This window comes from Ctenopharyngodon idella, chromosome 17 (assembly GCF_019924925.1).
Source record: "Ctenopharyngodon idella isolate HZGC_01 chromosome 17, HZGC01, whole genome shotgun sequence".
Taxonomy (NCBI): Eukaryota; Metazoa; Chordata; class Actinopteri; order Cypriniformes; family Xenocyprididae; genus Ctenopharyngodon; species Ctenopharyngodon idella.
In genome coordinates, this window is record NC_067236.1 from 6,790,950 (window position 1) to 6,811,354 (window position 20,405).

General features: G+C 36.4%; 1 long non-coding RNA gene across 1 annotated transcript; it reads left to right on the forward strand.

Annotated features, from left to right (window-relative positions):
• Window positions 1-1,281: 1,281 nt before the first annotated feature.
• Window positions 1,282-18,527, forward strand: LOC127499078 (uncharacterized). Its single transcript, XR_007926037.1, has 2 exons — window positions 1,282-2,095; window positions 18,186-18,527. It is a non-coding gene; the product is annotated as an uncharacterized LOC127499078 (long non-coding RNA).
• Window positions 18,528-20,405: the final 1,878 nt, after the last annotated feature.

Genomic DNA, 20,405 nt, shown 5'->3' on the forward strand with positions numbered 1-20,405 from the left:
CGCTGTGGTTTCCAAGCTGTCAATCATTGCATTTTCGAGAGTGAGTCGTGTTCCGTACACACATGTAACGACAATTTAGGGGATTCACTCCCGCATTTAAATATGGTTGTCACTCCTGAAACTTATAGGCTGCGTCCGAAATCGCGTACTGTAGAGTAGGTACTACATTTGAATTTAAATTTACTTCACGACCAGTGAAAAAGTATGTTCTATATAGTAGCCTACGAATGCATGTAGTATGAATGAATTCAGACGTACTACATCCGCTATGTTTTTACCGTCACATGACCTACCAGCGTCAGTTACATCCCTTCAACCCCATTCACAAATCCTCTCCCGTGGCCTCATGGGATAGTAAAGTGTCCATTGTATGCGCACTTCAGAATCTCGCCGGAAGTAGTAAGTCCGGGTACTTTTCACCTTTTCGTACTTTCCGGGTACTGTTTTTCGAATACTATGAATTCGGACATACTACTCTGTTTGCATACTGTTTTTTGCATACTATATAGTAGAGTAGTATTCGATTTCGGACGCAGCGTTACAGTGTGTAGGCTACATGGCCAAAGAATCCTGAAAAAAATCCACAAAATTATATTAACAACACAACTGTTTTCAACATTGAGACTACAGAAGTATAAAAATATAAAAAGGTAAAAAAAAAAAAAAAAAAAAAAAAACTGCCTCGTGTTTTTATAAAAGCAACAAATATTCATTTAATAAATATTAGAACTAAAATATACTATTTGTCTACCATGTAATGTAGTCCATTAATCTAACAAGCATTTGGCTGCACCAAACAGAACAGGAATTACACATTTATTAATTTTTCACACACACAAAATCCATATCTACACCTATTCGTCTTCATTAAAACATGTCAGCAGGTCTGAATAAAACAGTATTTTAGAAGTCAGATACAAAAACACTTTTACACTTTTACATCTGCAGTTTCCTCTAAATGGACACAGACAAACAATGTGACAAATGAAAGATTTTTAATTTAAGTGGATATTTAATGAGGTAAAAAGTTAAGCAGTAATAAGGAGAGCAGGTTTCACCTCGGCTGTCTTTAAGAGTGTATTACAACACACTGGTAAGTTACACACAGTGTAACTTACCAGTGTTTCATAACACTTGGAGATGTGACTGGTAAATGCCTAAAGCATTAAAATATCCAGTTTGATTGGTTAGCCAGTTTGTGACCTTCACTAAGGTTGCTTCTGGTTCCCATAAACATAGCTGTACGGTAAGTCCCTGTTTCCAGAGAACCCTGACCCCTCCCACTCCTCTCCACGGTTACTGTTACCATGACACTGTGAGTAATCCATATCACTCACTAAAATTTAACACCTTCAGGGAGTGAAAGGCTCCAACTGAGAGAGAGAGAGATGAAGCCAAAGACATTAAGGTTTCCAAGCCGCTGAAAAGCTCCTGTCATGTACATTATTCTAGCTTGTTTTCTGAATAACTGTCTTCTGCTGTCTGTCCCAATGGCCTCTACTCTAACAAAGCGCTCATAGATCATTTTTACTTGGACATTTCAAGCATCGGCCCCGGTGGGAATCAACACAAAAAGGAGACAAGGGATAAGGATGAATAGAGACAGAGTTTCCAACATTGGATGATCTCTTTTCTTCTCCAAATGAGTGAGTTTGTCCTGTCTCTGCTCCAGGAGAGCCATCTGAGCTGGCCAAACTGGTTTTATCTGTCCATCCTTCTCTTCTGAAGTGAAGGACATTAATCCTTTTTATTGACCCCTCTTTCTTTGGTGCTCACAATATTTAATTAGTTTCAGTGGACATTCAACAGACATTCTGGTTCCTATTGGTGCGACAGAAAATCTTCAACTCTTACCCATTCACCTTTCACTGAGTTACCCAGACTGAAGTGGGTTCAAAATAAAACCCTAGGGTTCTTGACTTAATTTTAAAGAACGCTTTAAGCCAAAAAGATTCTATACAAGGAGAAAAGTCTTTACTACCTTGCAATGACTTGCTTCCTATATGTGGATCAGATACCCTCGATTTCATCAAAAATATCTTAATTTGTGTTCTGAAGATGAACGAAGGTCTTACGGGTTTGGGACGACATGAGGGTGAGTAATGACAGAAATTTCATTTTTGGGTGAACTAACCCTTTAACTCTACATACTAATCCAAACATAGTAATGTGCAGCAATATATTCAATATATTCATTTGACAGACATTGTGTACATTTGCATGTATATTATGTTTTTTTACCATAACATTGAACATAACACCGCTTGTCCTACGTAGGGATGCATGGACGCTAGAATATACATAAAGAATTATTATATTTTAATAATTAATCATTTATTATTGTTAGAGTAATATATTTCCGTCCATTATATCAAAAGCATAAAGAAGCTGGTATGAATTATTCTGAATATTAAAATATGTTCTCAAAACTTATAAGATTCTTGGTTTTTAAAGGCCTCATGAAGGTCTCAAGAATCATTGATTAAAAAAAAATAAGATTAAAAAAAGGCTAGTATCAAATACAGATTGCAGGCTGTCAGAAACCACTTTCTAAAAATGCCTGTTACAATAACAGTTTAAACATAAAAACGGGTTGAAAGACAGTAATCGTAGAGTCCTGGTGCTTTCTATTGCTTATGGCATTAAAGGCTCGCATTTGTGCTTTTAAAGGCAAAAAAAATATGAAGCCAGCAAAACAAGACGACTTGAAATGACATTCTGGATGATCTTGCACAGAGGAGCCTACAATTGTCACTAGACCTAAACAACAGAACTTCAGAAGTTTGTTGATGATTGGTTTCATAACTGTATGTTTCTCTTTCACTCTCCCTTCAGCTCTTCCCACTCTCCTTTCCTGTTTCCCTTTTTTCTTTTTTGCAGTTGTTTCATGCTGCTTCTCTCGCCAGGCCTCTAGCTCGATTTAAACCCGGAAAGTGAACAGAAGCGTTTTTCATACGTATGCTCAGCGGAAACAGTGCTGCTAAATTTAAAGGATTTATGAGCCGTGCCATTCTCAGAACGTCACAATATCACAGCCAGACAAAGAGCTGTGACCGACAGGATCACTCGGATACATTAAAAGTACATTATACAGACATCATGCCCGTCACACTCGAATACATACACACAAACACACAGGCATATGCACAGCATCAATTACGCAACCGTCCTCCTGGAAGCACAGGCAGATTTTTGTATGCGTGAAAAAAGTGTGGACATATATATATATACACAGTGCTGCTTAAAAGTTTGTGAACCACTTGCAGAATCTGTGAAAATGTGAATATTTTAACAAAAAAAGAGGGATCATACAAAATGCTGATCATGTTTTATTTAGTACTGTCCTGAGTAAGATATTTTACATAAACAATGTTTACATAAAGTCCACAAGACTTTATAAATATTGGGGGTGAAAACCTTTTGAATTTGAAGATCAAGGAATATTGTACTTAATTTGTCTTCTGGCAAACATTGTCTTCTGTTGCTTCCGAAGGGCAGTACTAAATGAAAAAAATGATATTTCAACAAAATAAAAAAAAATTTGACATCTATATCCTGTTCAAAAGTTTTCACCCCCCGGCTCTTAATGCATCGTGTTTCCTTCCGGAGCATCAGTGAATGTTTGAACCTTTTTTAATAGTTGTGTTTGAGTCCCTCAGTTGTCCTCAGTGTGAAAAGATGGATCTGAAAAAATCATACAGTCACTGCTGGAAAGGGTTCAAATATGCAAAAAAAATGCTGGAAATCTAAAGAATTTTCGGGACCTGGAGGATTTTTCTGAAGAACAGAGCTCAGTTTAACTGTTTAGAACAAACAAGGGACTCATGAACAACCATCACAAAGCAAAAAAACGGTCGTAGATCATCCAGGTAACCACACACAGTATTAAGAATTTAGGGTTCACAAACTTTTGAGCGAGTCGTTTTTATAAATTCAGCTATTTTTTTGTCTTCTGGACCATATAAAAACATTTTTTTATGTAAAATATCTTACATAAAAAAATGATTACATATGGTCCACAAGAAAAAAAAAAAAATAGCTGAATTTATAAAAACGACCCGCTCAAAAGTTTGTGAACCCTTAATTTTATATATATATAGTTTAAAAATTACTGTATTGCTTGCTTAAAATGAACCCAAAGTATGTTGGAAATTAATATTTATTAATATGTATAATAAATGAAAATGTATAAATAAGTTTAATGAATAATAATTAAACAATAAACATGTATTAAATTTCTTATTAATAAATGTTGACCTTTTGATTATTATTGTTGCCTCTAGTAATTATGTGTCTGATTTTTCATTTTTTAATTTTAGGTTCATTTTAGGCCAGCCATATAGTAATTATATAGTCATTTTTAAACAATAGTTGAGTTAAATAAAACTGTCCAGCAGGTTGGGCAAACATTTAAACCAACCGCTGGGTTAAAACAACCCAGTCGCTGGGTTTGTCCATTTTCAACCCAACTTGGGTTGTTTATAACCCAGAATTTTTTAGAGTATATATATATATATATATATATATATATATATATATGACACATATACATATACATACATATATATAGACATATTGTCACAAGTGAGGCTCCCGCACTTCCTCCCCCGCACCACCGGAGGGAGCCTTCACCGGAATACAGAAGACTTCGCAGTGTGTGTGTGTGTGTGTGCTGCTTAAATAGTGTGAGTGTGATGTGATGCAGGTGTGTGCGCAATCAGTCCCAGGAATGAGGGCCTATGGGAAATGTAGTCTGAATGATAGTCTCAGTGGTGAGCTGCATGATAGCTGCTGGATCGCTAGTTGGCGAAGTCTTCTGTAATGATGGGTCGGCAGAGCGGGGATCCAGTTGCAGCTTTATTAAGAATAGCAGATACACAGGTAGACAGGGGCAAAGGCAAGAACATAAACAGGGACAGGCAAGGGTCGAGGCAGGCGGCAGACAAACGGTATCAGGAAGCAGGCAGAGATCAGGGCAGGCGGCAAACAAACACAGTCCAGTAAGCAGGCAAGGATCAGGGCAGGCAGCAGAGAATCACAACGAATAAACAGTCCAACAGAAACAGAGTAAACAGTCCACAAGAAAACGCTCAGAGTTGATCACCGGGGCAAATCAAGACTTCGCAATCGGGTGGTGTGTGTGTGAGTCTTTTATAGTCCAGGTAGTGTGCTAAACTGTATGTGGCAACAGGTGATTGGTGTGGAGTGTGCATGTGATTGGCAGGGAGGATTATGGGAAATGGAGTCCAGGAACTGACAGGAACAGACGGTGATCGTGACACATATGTTTACATTATAAATATATTTGTCCACACTACTGCAATGCTCTTTCCTATTTTCATGGTAACAGATACACTGCCAAATATATATATATATTTTATTTTAATTGAACTTGCTTAATCTTAAGCTGTTTTTTTTGTTTGTTTGTTTTTTTACAGAGTCAAATTAAAAATGCCAATCTAAATGCAGTTATAAAATACCAGATTGTATATTTCTTCAGTTTGAAAGAAAGCTTGGTAATTCTGTATGTCATTCTCAGTACTGATTTTTAAAAAAAAAAAAAAAAGGAATCATGAATGAAGAAACCCTTGTACTTGGGCTTTAAAGGGTTAGTTCACCCAAAAATGAAATTTCTGTCATTAATTACTCACCCTCATGTGACAGGGAAGAGAAGAGGCTGTTGAATAAAGTCGTTATTTTTGTTTTGTTTTTGCACACAAAAACTATTCTCATCGCTTCATAAAATTAAAGTTGAACCAATGCAGTCACGTTGACTATTTTAACAATGTCTTTAGCACCTTTGTGGACCTTGACAGTGGTGATTATATTGCTGTCTATTGAGGAGTCATATACCATTATCAAAATTCCTTAATTTGTGTTCCGAAGATGAACAAAGGTCTTACAGGTTTGGAACGACATGAGGGTGAGTAATTAATGACAGAATTTTCATTTTTGGGTGAACTAACCCTTTAGTGATGGGCCGTAAGGGGTACTGAAAAAGGTTGAGAAACATTTTCATCTACAGACAAACTAGCTATATCTGACAGCTTCTCCCTCAGATGTGCTGCTGGTCAGATAGCAGCGAGATGTTGAGCGCTCAGCTATTTGTAAACCTGTATTACTGTTGCCCTCATAGGACTCAAACACTTTCCGTAGTGTTCCCATTTAAAATGTGGTGAACAGCAGAGTTTATCCTGGATTCGGGTGCTGAGGGTGGCGTTTTCTAATCACACTGGCAGACCTCTGTTTGTGACGTTTGTTATTCCATAGGGTTTGTCATCAGTGGCCTTTATCACTAGTATAGATCTACACACTCAGCTTCGGCAGGGAAAGAAACAGAGACGGCCGCAAATATGTAGTCACGTGTTGACATGTACAAACACACACACACACGGCTGTCAGCCCACATCACTCAGTGCACCTCTCCATCATTTCACATGCACTCCAAATACACAGGATTCAGTATCCCAGCAACGAGCATCATAATCACTCAACTCTCTCTCTCACTCCTATGACTTCCTCTCTATACCTCTTTTTTTCTCCCCATGACTCACTCTTGCTCTCTCACTCATTTTCTCTCTTTCTTCCTTTCTAACTCTATCTGTAATTGTCTGTTAATTTCTCACATCTGTTCTTTTTATTCATTTTTACTTTTTTTTTCTTGAAAAGGTGTAAATAATGTCCAAAATGAATTTTGATAGATTTGTGCTTTAAACGAGAAAAGAAAAAAAAGCCTGTTTAAACAATTTAAGTAAATTTATCCTGTTTAGAAATTTTTACTGGAAATCGAGACAAAAATACCTACAAAAATGATTTTTTTGCAGTGTTTCTGTTAGCAGTGGGAAGGTCCATTCTGCTATGAGACTCTGCAGTGTGCGTGTGTGTCCTTTCCTCCTGGTTCTGTCTCCAGATCTGTCAGCTGCAATTCAAAACAGCTTTAGTCTGTTTAGACTTCAGACTGTGAGAAGAACATGACTTAAAATGTCACACAAATCTTTCTGCTTTTCTGAAATAAAAAAATCAACAACAAATCTTTCATTTTCCCATTTGTTTATCCAGTTATCTCTTCCTCCCTCTTACTCACTGTCTTTCTAACAACTCTCATTTTCGCTGTATCCCCTCATCTCTCTCGCTCCCTCACTTACACATGCAAACCGACTAGAACACATAATTTACTAAACTTTTTTGATGTAATACAAATTACATAGAGTGCATATACCAGTGGTTATTTTACATGAACGTAATTGTATTTGGGAAAATTGTACTTTCAAACAAACAGACGGCAGTGATTAAATCAGCAAGACAAAAGCATATTAAAGACCAAAACAATATTTTCATTTCCAACTCACTGCACCAATTCTGTATAAGAGCCTGGCAGAGAAGCTAAAGAATGTTTACTCAAACTCTTACACAGAGTCCATTAACAAAAAGAAAGCACTGGAGCAAGAAACCACAGTTACAATATATGCACTCAGCAGGCACTGAAAGCTAGAATCCTGTTTAAGACAGAAAGAACACAGTTTTGGACTGCGGTGTGTCAAAAATGTAAGAAGAGAAAATATAAGACACATAAGGTGCAACTGTACCATGTCACATCCAATGGATATAATGAAAACAGATACAAGTTAAATTGGGTTGAGCAGCTGTGAGCAAATTACAGCGAATTAATTCAACTTGCATAATCTGTCACTGCAGAAATGACAACATGCAAATGCCAAGAACTAGCTTCATGTGGGAAAATCTGTAAATTCACCAGAAAATCACATGGACTTCTAGTTGCCTTAAAGAATTAGTTCACTTTCAAATAAAAAAGTATAAAAATTAATTTAAAAAATTCTTCTTAAATGAATGGTGAAATGGACACTTTCCCCTTACCGAGGGTAAGGTGGGGTATGAGCCCCAAGGGGGCATGGCAGACACCACTAGGGGCGCCCTCGAGCTACTTAGAGCCAAGCTGAGTTGGGGCTCCAGACTACCGGTGTGGGGGCCTCACTGGGTGACCCCCCCATGCCGGGAGTCTGGAGCCCCAACTCGGCTTGGTTTCAGAGATACGGTTACTTCCTGTGGAAATTTGACTAGGTGTAACTCAGGAACCAAGCCGAGTTGAGGCTCCACACTCAGGGCATGGGGGGGGGTCACTTGGGTACCCCCTCATGCTGGGGGTCTGGAGCCCCAACTCAGCTTCCTTCCCGAGTTACACCTGGTCAAAACAGTCCCTGCGACCTTTTGACCCCTGCTTTCTAGACATCCCACTTGCCACGTATCCTACATAAGCTGTTGGTGTCCAGTTAGGCCCCCGAAACTTCCATTGTGCCCCAAACTTTCATGCCCCCAAACTTCCATTGTGGTCCCTGCCACCCTGTGGCACCCCTCTAAAAAAATCATCTAGGGGACGCTGCACAGTGTTCATGAGCGGCTGTCCACGGCATGCAAAATAGACTGCTTAAACACCCCTGTGTAAGGCGACTTCCCTAAAGGTACTTATGAAGTAAAATAAAAGCTTTTTGAACTGCAAGAGTTGTACACTTTCTTCATACATTGAATACAGAAGGCGGTCTGGCAGAAGCTAGATATTTTACTTCATAAATTTGTTAAACATGGATTTTTTTTTATTTTTTTTTTTTACACAAACGCATCGCTTCGCTTCAGAAGGCCTTTATTAACCCCCCGGAGCCATGTGGAGTACACCTTTATGATGGATGGATGTGGATGGAAGCACTTTCTTCAGCTCATACTCGTGAACCCTGTTCACTGCCATTATAAAGCTCGGATGCATCAGGATATTTATTAATACACCTCTGATTGTGTTTATCAGAAAGAAGTCATACACACCTAGGATAGCTTGAGGGTGAGTAAAGCTTAGTTTAATTTTTATTTAAAATGAACTAATCCTTTAAAGACACTTTTTCTACCAATTTACTGTTTTATTATAATTCAATTCTTTGTTAAAATTACAAAAAAATTAAAAAGAATAATCATTAATATTAAATAGTTTAGATAGTATTAATTAATAGTGATAATAATGTTATATTATTATTATTATTAAGCAAAATATTAATAAATAGCAATACATTTATTTATCATTTATCATGACAACACTGTAAAAGTCAAAAGATCATCCATCCTTTTCACTATTACATTTGACTAGGTTTGACTTTTGCCTCATCGAGATGACATAATTTAAACACAGTCTAGCGCTTTCCCAAAAGTAATTGAAAAAACCGTCTCCCTGGGGAATGACCAAGACATTTTTTTCTATTATTCAATCCACCTAGACCAAGTGTAACATTCCAAAATGCGCAAGAGCAAATCCGATGTCGATGTCTTTTATTCTGTTCTAGTGAAAAATGTCACCCTACTCCTCAGCTGTGGAAATGGAAAATAAATGACATACTTCAGAGACAGCATACTTCATTACACTTACCGTATTCATCTTCTCCAAATGGCCCATAGGCACTTTATTGCTTTCCTGAAAAGGGAAAGGCACAAACCAAAAACAGTTGGAAAGTTGGTATTTTATGCTGGGAGGTTTATTCCTGTTTTTTTTGTTTGTTTGTTTGTTTGTTTGTTTTTCTCTAGATGTCATTATGTAACTGAAGGCAGTCAGAATTTAGACTAGCAAATTTTCTTCAAAAATTATGTATATCTGGAATTAGATGTTGGCGCTCCCTATTTGACCCCTATGCTTCAAGCAGAGGCAGCACGCAGAAGAACTTCAGAGAAAGTGTGTAACTTTAACATCTTGCCTGAATATGTGCATGGACAGAGTTTCTCTGGAAACACTGACATCCATTAAGGCAGACGTCATGTTTCTCCTAAGCCCTGTGCTCTGGCATTCTGGGTAATAACGGGTCTTGGGTGCTTATTATCGCCTTTTGGCATCTGTTATCTGAACAAATCACAGTCATAGTCTCACTGTGCACAGAAGAGTTTCAAAGAAAAGTTTGCCACAATGCAGGTGTAAGAATAAGAACTGATTTTTGAAACATGGCTAAGGGTTAAAAGTAATTTGAAAGTGCTCAGTGGTTCCCAAACTCGTTATTTTACAAATTCTACCCTGCACTGTAAAAAATGAATGTGATTTTAACGGTAAAATATTGTAAAAATGCTACAGAAAAAAACTGTAAATAGGTTAACCTTAAGTTCCCGTATTATATACAGGGAAAAACAGTAAAAGCTCTGACCAGACAATTATGCAATTTTCACAGTAAAATGCTGTAAATTTTACAATTTACATACATAAAAAACAAAAACAAAATCAATGTATAATTTACAGTCAAAATCTGTAAACTGATGTTCCCACAATTCCCTGTGTGACACTCCACATTTGAAAGTATTTTGTTTAAATAATCATGTTTCTTAATAGTTTTTGTTATCAGTTATGTACATTAGGGTTTTATGTTACATCTTCTGTTGTTTAATGAATGTTTATTGCATTATTTAAGTATTGTGGGTTACCATGATGATGTTTTGCGTTTGCATGAATGACTCTGTGCACCTTCTTATATTAGTCTATATTTCAGCTCGTGGAAAAGCTACTTGTGCTGAACTCTGATTCTTCATGTGGCTTTCTCTTTTACCACCTGCATTATTATGGTGGTTGTCAGTATATGTTAAAGGTAAAAAACAGATTTTAGTAGTAGTGTGCATTGTTGAATTTATTGGTTTACATTCAAATTTTCTTAAAATACAGTTTTATACTGTAAAATGTACATTTTGTTCTGTAAATGTGTTACAGTTTTCCTGTATTTTTTACAAAATTATTCTGGCAACCACAGCTGCCAAAATTATTTTGTAAAAACTACGACATTTTTTTTACAGTGTGGTCAATCATTTAAGAATGCTTTTCATTACCCCGACAACTTTCAGGTTTTACAAAACCTGACATTTAAAAGTCCACGAGGTTCTAATTTAGAAACTGGATGTGGTGCATTATAGAACACAGCTCACTACTTACTGTATATCAGTCCCAAATACCAAGATGATTAAAACAGACAGCACTAAACAGGCTCTTCATCTCTTCAGTGAGCTGGTGTGATCTCATTTACCATCAACATGATCCAATGGGTGGTGCCTGGTTTCCATCCTTACACAAAAAAAACAAAAAAAAAAACATAATGAGGTATTTCTCGAGCTCATAAAATCTTCTCCTCTTTTAAGGCTTTGCTATGCAGTTGCTAAAGTGTTCTGAGTTTTTTTAAATTAAGTTGTCAGAAGTTGTGTGTGATTGCTACGTAGTTGCTTACTGGTCACCTCGACGTCTCTATATACGGCAAGACGGGTCCCTCCTTCAATATTAGGACATTTTCAGACAAGTAGTTTGTTTATTTTTCACATAAGTGTCATTAATACATATTTTCAGAGTAAAAGAAGCATTTTGATTATGAATTATAGTATCTGACGTACTGACAGATGTCCTCTGCAAAGACTAGGGATGCACAATTTATCAGTGCCATATCTGTTACAAACTGAAACAGCTTATTTTATCAGTTTTGGATATTAGATATATACAGTATAACACAATGTAGCAAATATCAGATATTAAATTGTTCATGCTCATTTCCCATATTTTTACATTTAACATATAATTTAACATTTACTGATAATCTTTGCTGCCACCTAACACTCATTTAAAGATAAAGTCGGCATTATATGGAAATTTTCTAAATGCATTATTTATTTATTTATTTATTTTTTTACATTTTTTTCATGATAAAAATATAACTCAGTCTTCTGGTGAAACAACAGATTTGTCTCTGGTGACACATGCCAAACTTCTCCAATCATTTCATCTCATAAACCCGTCCCTTATTACAATCAACTGCAACCTCACGTTCAGATCTGCCTCCATCCAATGAAAAACCAGTGGACAGAACCAAGTCCTCATTCTACTTTTTTTTTCAATAATCTGTTTTACTCAGATATACATCACAAAATAAAAGAAAAGATACATCGCTACTTCCGTTACATCGCAACTTCAAACATGTAACAGCACTCTTACTAATTTTTATCAAATCTCATAATGAATATCAATTTTTCATAAGTAATAATGTTGTAATGACAAAATGTAAGCATTTAAAATGATTGATTTTAGGTTTTATTGTTTTATTTTTAATTTATTTAGACAAAATAGTATAAATAACATACATTTCCAGTTATCGTTGATGGTCCATAACAAGAAAATAATTATTGCAAACAGTAATGTGACCAACAGTAATGTTGCAGGCCTCAGCAAACACCACTAATTAATTGCTGTCCTAGCCCCTCCCCTCACATCTGATTGGCTGAAAAGGATTTGCTCTGCTCAAGGAGACTGGCAGGTTCTCAGCAGTAAGCTGATTTGAATTTCAGATGGGCAGTGAATCTATTGGAATCTGTCATCAGCTGGGACAGCGGTCCAATCTGTCACTTCTCTCTCTCCCTCTCCCTGCTCACTCCAAGCAGAACGTTACACTTTCATTAATACAACCCCCCACCTTCCTCCACGTCCATCTCTACACTTTCTTCAAAGAGAAATGGGTTTGTCTACCATATTGATCTGGTCACCCTTAAAAAGCAGAGAACTCCTTTCCTTTCATGTCTCTTCTTTCTCTTTCCATGTCATGAACAGCTGAGATGTAGCGAAAGAGCCGAGAGCCGTGCGCCTTGAACAGGAAAATAAAGCCTTTAAACATCTTTGGGATCTTTGCGGGTTTGTCTTTTAGAACTATGAAAGCTAAAGATTAAAGACTGGAGTTTACACACGGGTACCACAGATCTCCACGGCAACAACACAATCTTGATCTTGCTTTTAGCTTGTCGCCTCACAAAAGCAGATTAAGTCGGTTCACTGTCAGAATCTCAAATCTCCTGTTGAATGTTTTACAAAGGAATTAGATTCGTAAATTTTCACAAGAAAATGTGAGTGCCCTTATAAACTGAGTGTTGCTATGCAGATTGGTTTTTACCACAATTTTAATGCAGTTGCTATGTGGTTCCTAGGGTATTCTGGGGCATTGCTATGTAGCTGCATAATGGTCAAGTTGGATGAATCAAAATGGATGAAAAAATGCTTTGTTTGGAAAGCTGTATGATATTTTAACACTTGAAGCTTCTTATTAGATTATCAGGCAAAAAAAAAAAAAAAAAAAACCTGACTTGTCTCCAGCTACAGATGTAACAATGTAACTTGCAGAAGGGTCACTGAACCAGTGTTGGGTAAGTTACTTCAAAAATGTAATTAATTACTGATTACTAATTACATCATCAATGTTGTATTTAAAATACTTTTCTAATTACTCTGTCTGAAAAGTAATTTAATTACTCAATAAGTAACATAGGCTACTAATTACTTCTTAAAATCCCTATAAACCTTGGCCGGATAGACAATAGAAAGGAAACTCTTTTAATAATTTAGTCAAACATGGAATAGTTTAGCCTTTTATAGCTTTTTAAAACATTTTAACATTATTAAAACATATACTATAATACTTTTATTTACTTTATAATACTTAATTTTTAGGGATGTCACTATACCAAAAATCTAGTAGTCGGTACCGATACCACCAAAAGTGCGAAAATACTCGATACCAAAGTCGATACCACGGTAAAAATATATAAAAATACAAATAAAACAATGCTATATTTTTTTTTCCAGGTAGGTCTAATAGTAGTAAGTAAAAATACCACAGAAATTGATTAATCAAATATAAAATAACACTGCATAGTCATAATTGTATAAATTAAATATAGATTAATCCTTATTAAAGCTTTTCTTTTGTTGTTTGATTATCATTTATAATACAGACAGCCAATAGTAGACCGTAGCATGTTTTAAATACTAATGACACTAAGACCTAATGGACGGAGACAATATGCTGTTACACATGTTGTTCACATTCACATAACCAACGCGAATATACGACAAGACGGTCATTTTGACATAACTGTGTGTGTATTTGAACGTTTATGTGTAATAAACCGCGAAACTTTGACACTCGCGAGAGGCGGCTATGTGTGTGTGCTTTGATTGACAGCGCACTGACTGAAGACCGTCTCTCAGAGAGCGCGCGCAGTGTTTTCTCTCTAGGACATAGCTTACATTTTACCGTAATGTTCTTGCCTACCTGTGTCAAAAAAGTGAAGTAATTGGATCATTTCCATTCTGCAAAACAGCCACTCGCTTCTGCCGACATCTTCAGACAGCGACTACGCAGCCAACTGGTGCGAAGTTGCGAACTCACGCGCAACTGCACTACAGCTAACGATTTTAAAGAGGCAGTGTTCACTTATACCTTTAGACGACAAATTTAGATTTTAAATTCAATATTGATTTAAACAGAACTGTTGAACTAATTTACAGTATGTAACGCAAGTACATTATAAGTAACTGTAATTAAATTACCTAAAAATGAACAGTAATCCCTTACTTTACATTTTCAGTGGATAAGTAATTTAATTACAGTAACGCGTTACACCCAACACTGCACTGAACTAATTAATAAACAAATCTGGAGAAATCTTTTTGGTGAACAGACAAAACAGATTCGCTAAAAGAAACACTGAAATGAATCTACATCCCCACAAGTAATCGTATTCCAGACAAAAAACTGATTACTAGAAAAGTAACAGCACACCTCTCCTCAACAAGCCTCATGATTTGATGTATCACTGTAGCACAAATGAGAGACTCACTGGAAAATGTTCCTGCGAACCAGGTGCTCACAGTCCAGTCACTGTCACTGCCTTGTTCATCAGAGAGCACGGGATATTTATGTATGTGCTTATGTGTGTGTTTGCAAACATGCTCCAATGCTTTGTGAGTGTTAATTACAACAACCTCCCACAACAGTGTTAACACATCCACTGAAAACAGAGCAAGTGAAAGAGTGTGAGCTCTGCACAAAAGAGTTTAAACAAGAGGACAAACGAGCGCTGATTCTTCTATATAAACACAAACAGGTGTTCCGGAGGTCAGATGACCACTGCACCAGCTGCTGAGTCCTGGAGGCTGGCATAATCTGCCCAAGGTCTTATGGGTAATACAGAAAAAAAAAAAAAAACAGAATTAGCTTTTGTGTGTGTTGACAGATAGTGATGTACATTATGGGCTTGTCAGAATGTGTTCAGAATTTGTTCAATACAGTTAAAATACATCTATGCGGATTAATACACAATGGAAATTCAATATTAAAAGACTGTTTAAGAGGGATTTCATGGCAAATCTGCACATATGAATTCAATTTTATTGACAATCATTTTGTTGAGATAATATTTGCACTTGTTCTGTTCCAAAACCTTTGAAGACAGCATGTTAAGGCAGCATAGACATGCTCCCCCCCAAAAAAAAAGCTATCCCAAAAATAATTATGAGGCCTCCTAAAATACTTTGTTTTTAGTGCAATTATGTGGGGAAGGCAATCCAAGTATACACTGCAAAGAAATTAAATACTCAATCTCTAAATATGTCAGACTAACAAAAATGCCATTTTCTGTAATTGCAAGTTTAAAATAATAAAAATTGATTGTTTTACACAATATTTGTGGGAGTATTTTTATGTTCATTTGGGTATCTTAAAATAATAAAGATTGAAAATAATAAAATACTTCATCCAAATATGAACATTCTGTCATCATTTTTTTCACCTTCATGACATGTCCTTCCTATTGTTCCTTCCTCTATGGCAAACAAAAGAAGATATTTTGCAAAATGCCTTTTGCTTATAGATTAAAAATAGATGATTGATACCATCTACAAAAAGTACCCAAAAACCTTCCAAAAGTCATTCTTACAGTTTGTGTACTATATTCTAAGACTTCTGAAGTCATACAATAGCTAGTCTCAGCCTTAGACGTCATGGACCATTGGCTGAATGTCTGATGCATTTGGCACACAAAATTGGAAACACTTCAGAAGTTTTAAAGTCGTCATCTGATTGGTTGAATTCTACAAGATTTCTGGGAGACAGTGTGTCATATTCTTTAACGGTCCGCCTCTAAAAACAAAGATGCCGTGAAGCCAAACCCCCTTATGGAAGAAGCCAGCCGTTGTGTTTACAACAGTGACAATGAGCAGGATCAACTAACGCTGGATTTTCAAAAGTATGTGAAGTATGTAAAGTTCGCGGCATAGACTTTAATATGTCCAAGTGTTTTACACATTGGTCAAGTGTTTACACACCGGTCTGCTATTGTAGGGACAACGACTATACATTTTCACGCCCCTAAACATGACGAGGAACAAAATTTACTGTGATTGGTTGCTTTACATGTCAGTCAGATGGCCTCTGGGCGGTCCTTGGCCAATGAAAGCTGCTATGGAGTCCAAACTTTCTGCCGTCAGTCTGAAGGTCTGGCTACATGAGACTACACAATAGCTATGCATAAAAATACTAATATAAGCATTGTTATCATGGAAAAAGAATTCCTTCACTCTGTTTATTCAAACATGGAGCTTCAAGACTGGAAATGCCAGGTGGTTTAACAACTACACATCTGAACATTTTGATAGATAACATTAAATCCAAATGTGAATCATATTTGAGCGCTATGGGGGAGGGGAATTTTCTGTAAATAACAGTAGCCTACAGCTTGCTTGCTGGGGCTTAATGACAAGTATATTCAGGCATATTTTTTATGAAGTTTTCAATTAAAGCTTTATTTATTTCTTTTTTCTGCAAAACTGCTGTGGAACAATGTAGTGAATGTACATTGTATAAAGTGCTATACTAATAAAACTGATTTAGTCTTTTAAATTTCTGTTTATTTCTCATAGAAACCTATTGCATAGATACAGATTGCTTAAAATAGCACATAAAACATATAGACTACTACTGCTATGGTATTTTTTTTTTTTTTTTTTTTCCCAGTGCCTTTTTTGGAGGTCAACAGTGTGCATCAATTTAACTGTATGGAAAAGAGCAGGTCATTCTACATAGCCTTTGCTTATTCTCATTATGCCTTTGACAGAAACCCCTAAAATACTTCAACACACATATCTCACATTCACTGAGATGTCTTTAACACACTGCTCCACCTAAACATCAGTCCTCCTGAGAATACCTCAACATGATCCAAAGGTTGCAAGTGCAATCCCAGGTATGGATGACACAGAAACAAATGCTCTTTCTTAAATGTCCTTGAGCAAATCCTTTAAACCTCTGGAGAACTGTCCTTGTAATAAGTACATAAATGAAAGAAAATGAGCTTGTGCTGGTGTAATGACTCTGTGGTGTAAGCATAAAGGTTGCAAGCTCAATCCTCTGTGTGGGTGACTATTGAAGTGGTGGTTTCTTGAATCCACTGCCACTTCAACATATATCATTTTGACTGGTTTGTAATCAAGTTATTAATCAATATTTATCCTTCTAAATATTAAAGGGGACCTATTATGCAAAATTCACTTTTGCATGGTGTTTGGCTATAAATGTGTGTTGGCAGTGTGTGTACACAACCACCCTATAATGATAAAAATCCAACCACTCCTTTTTTTTTGAATCCCCATAAATCATAAGAAGTGTCTCAGAACAAGCCGTTTGCAGGTCCCTGGCAATGTGACGTCACATTAACCACAGGCCCCGCCCACGAATGTTGACAGACACTGCTTACTGTTGTTTACTGTTAGTTGTAACGAGTGTTTCTGTGCACTTCGCTGTGTATGTTGATGATAATGCAAGGGGGAGAGAGTGAGAGTTTATGGATAATATTTTAATGCACACCTGCACTGTATTATATTTAGCTCTTACAGTGATTTTCTAGAGTGAAAACAGACTCTTCATATTTTGTGTGAAGTACAATAAACGTTATAAATCTCATCGGTAAACTGGCTTGTACTAATATAGTGGATAAAAACAAGAAGACAAGAATGACTTTTTCCAAGTCATTATGAGATTTACATAGTTATAGAATTACATGTCTGTTCACTGGAACATGCTCTCTCCTTATTTTTGAGTGAAGCATCCAACACACGTTAAAACATATTTACTCTTCTAGGTCACTGGGGTCACTCCAGCCTGTCTCCTAAGTGACCATTTTACAGTTAAAGCATTTATTTTATTTTTCACCTTCAATCACTAAAGAACAATGACGAATATTGTCTGAACCACTTACTGAGAGAAAGTACATGTTATCAGTATGTTTTGAAAAAGTTTCCTGAACAGAGCTAAAGCTCGACCAACTCCAGCTGTGTATCTGTGTGTGTGTGTCAGTATCTTTTGTTACAGGTCCTGGCTTCCGTAAGGTGAACAACGGGCACCTAGGGGTGATGAAATGGCCATCTTCAGACAAAATGAAGCCAGAAATGCTGATACATGACCTTGGTGGACCCCTGGACCCAGGACCCCTGGTGTCATCCAGAAAATTAATGGAGACATGCTTCAAACTATGTTCATATGTGGAGATTTTCTAAGTTTATCTATGTCTTAACCAATCAGAATCATTCAACCTGATGTAATGATGTAGTGACCTGAACCTGAAGAGTGGCCACGAACTCCTTGCTGAGTGTTACTGATGAAACTGCAAACTATTCAAGTAAAATTTTCTTCAGTTGATTGCATCTCTTACTCCTGGTCTTCATTCTGATCCTCGGGTCTTAACTGTAAATTCCCCTACACTATGTGCAGAGATTTATTTCAAAACTAGATAACGAACATCAAGGATTCCACAAACAAGAACACATAATCCAAAATACCACTATATAGTCAGAAGATTCAGCACAAAACAATGTCATACTAACAAGAGCTAAAAACATGAATGACAAACAAGTTTGTCAATCAACTCGTAAAGTCTGAATTTCCAAATTATTTGGAGAAGTGCAACAGTACACATTCTGAAGTAGAACTTAAAAGCAGTTTTCAACTCCATCTTTGCCTAGATGTAAGTTTGTTTGTTTATTTTTATTGCCATATCAGCATCTATGGCTATTTTCATGGCAAGAACAACATTAAAAAATAAATAAACATAATTAGCACAGTAATAGTAAAAAAAAACAACAGTTGATAATCAACTCGAATAAATATAACAAACATTATGTAAGATTTGCCTAGATGTAAGTGTAAAATGTCATACAAATATGATGGGAGATCATCACGCAATATGGCATATGCGGGAGATGCACTAAATTATAAACTAAGGAACAGATTTTTTGCTATTAACACATTTATATTATAGGCCTACATTTAGTTGTTTTAGTATTTAAATATTGTACATTTTCTTTAAGTTACATTTATGCATCCACCCAATTACATAAAGGCATTCTCAGGACCCTGTTTCATGCAAACTGCCATACAATCACTCTTTCCTATTTCTAAGTTGCAAACCCACACAGTGACAGTGTACATGCTTGAAACTGGATAATGAATTTTTTCATCATTACTGTAAGCAGTACAATTACAAGGCTGGGTCGACAAGTCAGCGCGCTGATTAGAACTGCAGCATGTTGATTAGTCAACAAGGCATCAGAACCCTAATGGGTGTTGAGCTCATGGTTGTTGATGATACTGACAACAGTGAGCACAACGATTATCTTTACATACAGCATAATTGACTAATTATGTTGGTAATGTAGCAGTTAAGTTATGTGGTGTAAAAAGACAAAAGTGCAGGATCAATCAGGTAAAGCTGACCCTAAATCCTTGAGAGAAGTTACAGGGAAGACAGCCCATCCATGTGAGAAATGAGCTTGCATTCATACCAACATCTGTTTCTTGACTCTGTTTGATTGGACTGGCAAATGTGAAAACATTTTCACACAAAAATAGATTAACATTTCAAAATTACTGTTTGCAAGATTATAAAGGAGGCACTAGTAGTTAATATAAAATTGCAACATGATATGTCATGAGACAATAATTTAGATTGGTAGGTCTAATGAAAAACTAATTGTGGAATTTAATGCTTAAGGATTTACATACTTAAAAAAAATCATAAGCACAATACAGTGTATAATATGCAGTAGGCTATTCAGTGAATAGTAAGATAATATTCTCACCAGTGGAAAGCCAGCCACTAGGGGTAGATTAAGTATCGAATTGCACATGTAACAAATTGTGTAGGCTACTTAAGTAAACATAGGGATACCCAGGGGCGTCAATTGGGTATGGCAGAGTATGGCGACTACCATACCTTGGCTGCCTGGTCAAGTCAATGCAACTTATATAATTTTATTCATTGCATGCAGGATTAATGGAGTTAGTCGATATTACTATGTGTAATAAATAATTTGTATTGTTAAATAAAACAGAAAAGTAAGTAAAAAAAAAAGCGACCTGGTTGTTATATTCGTGTCATGTAAGATCAACGGCGCTGCCAATATGTCTATTCACAATGTGATTGTGCAGCGTTGAGTATTGTAGCCAATCACAGGGATTTCTGTTGAAAATAATGACCAATCAGTGGTGTTTAAGTTACCGGTTGTCCTAACCAGCCGC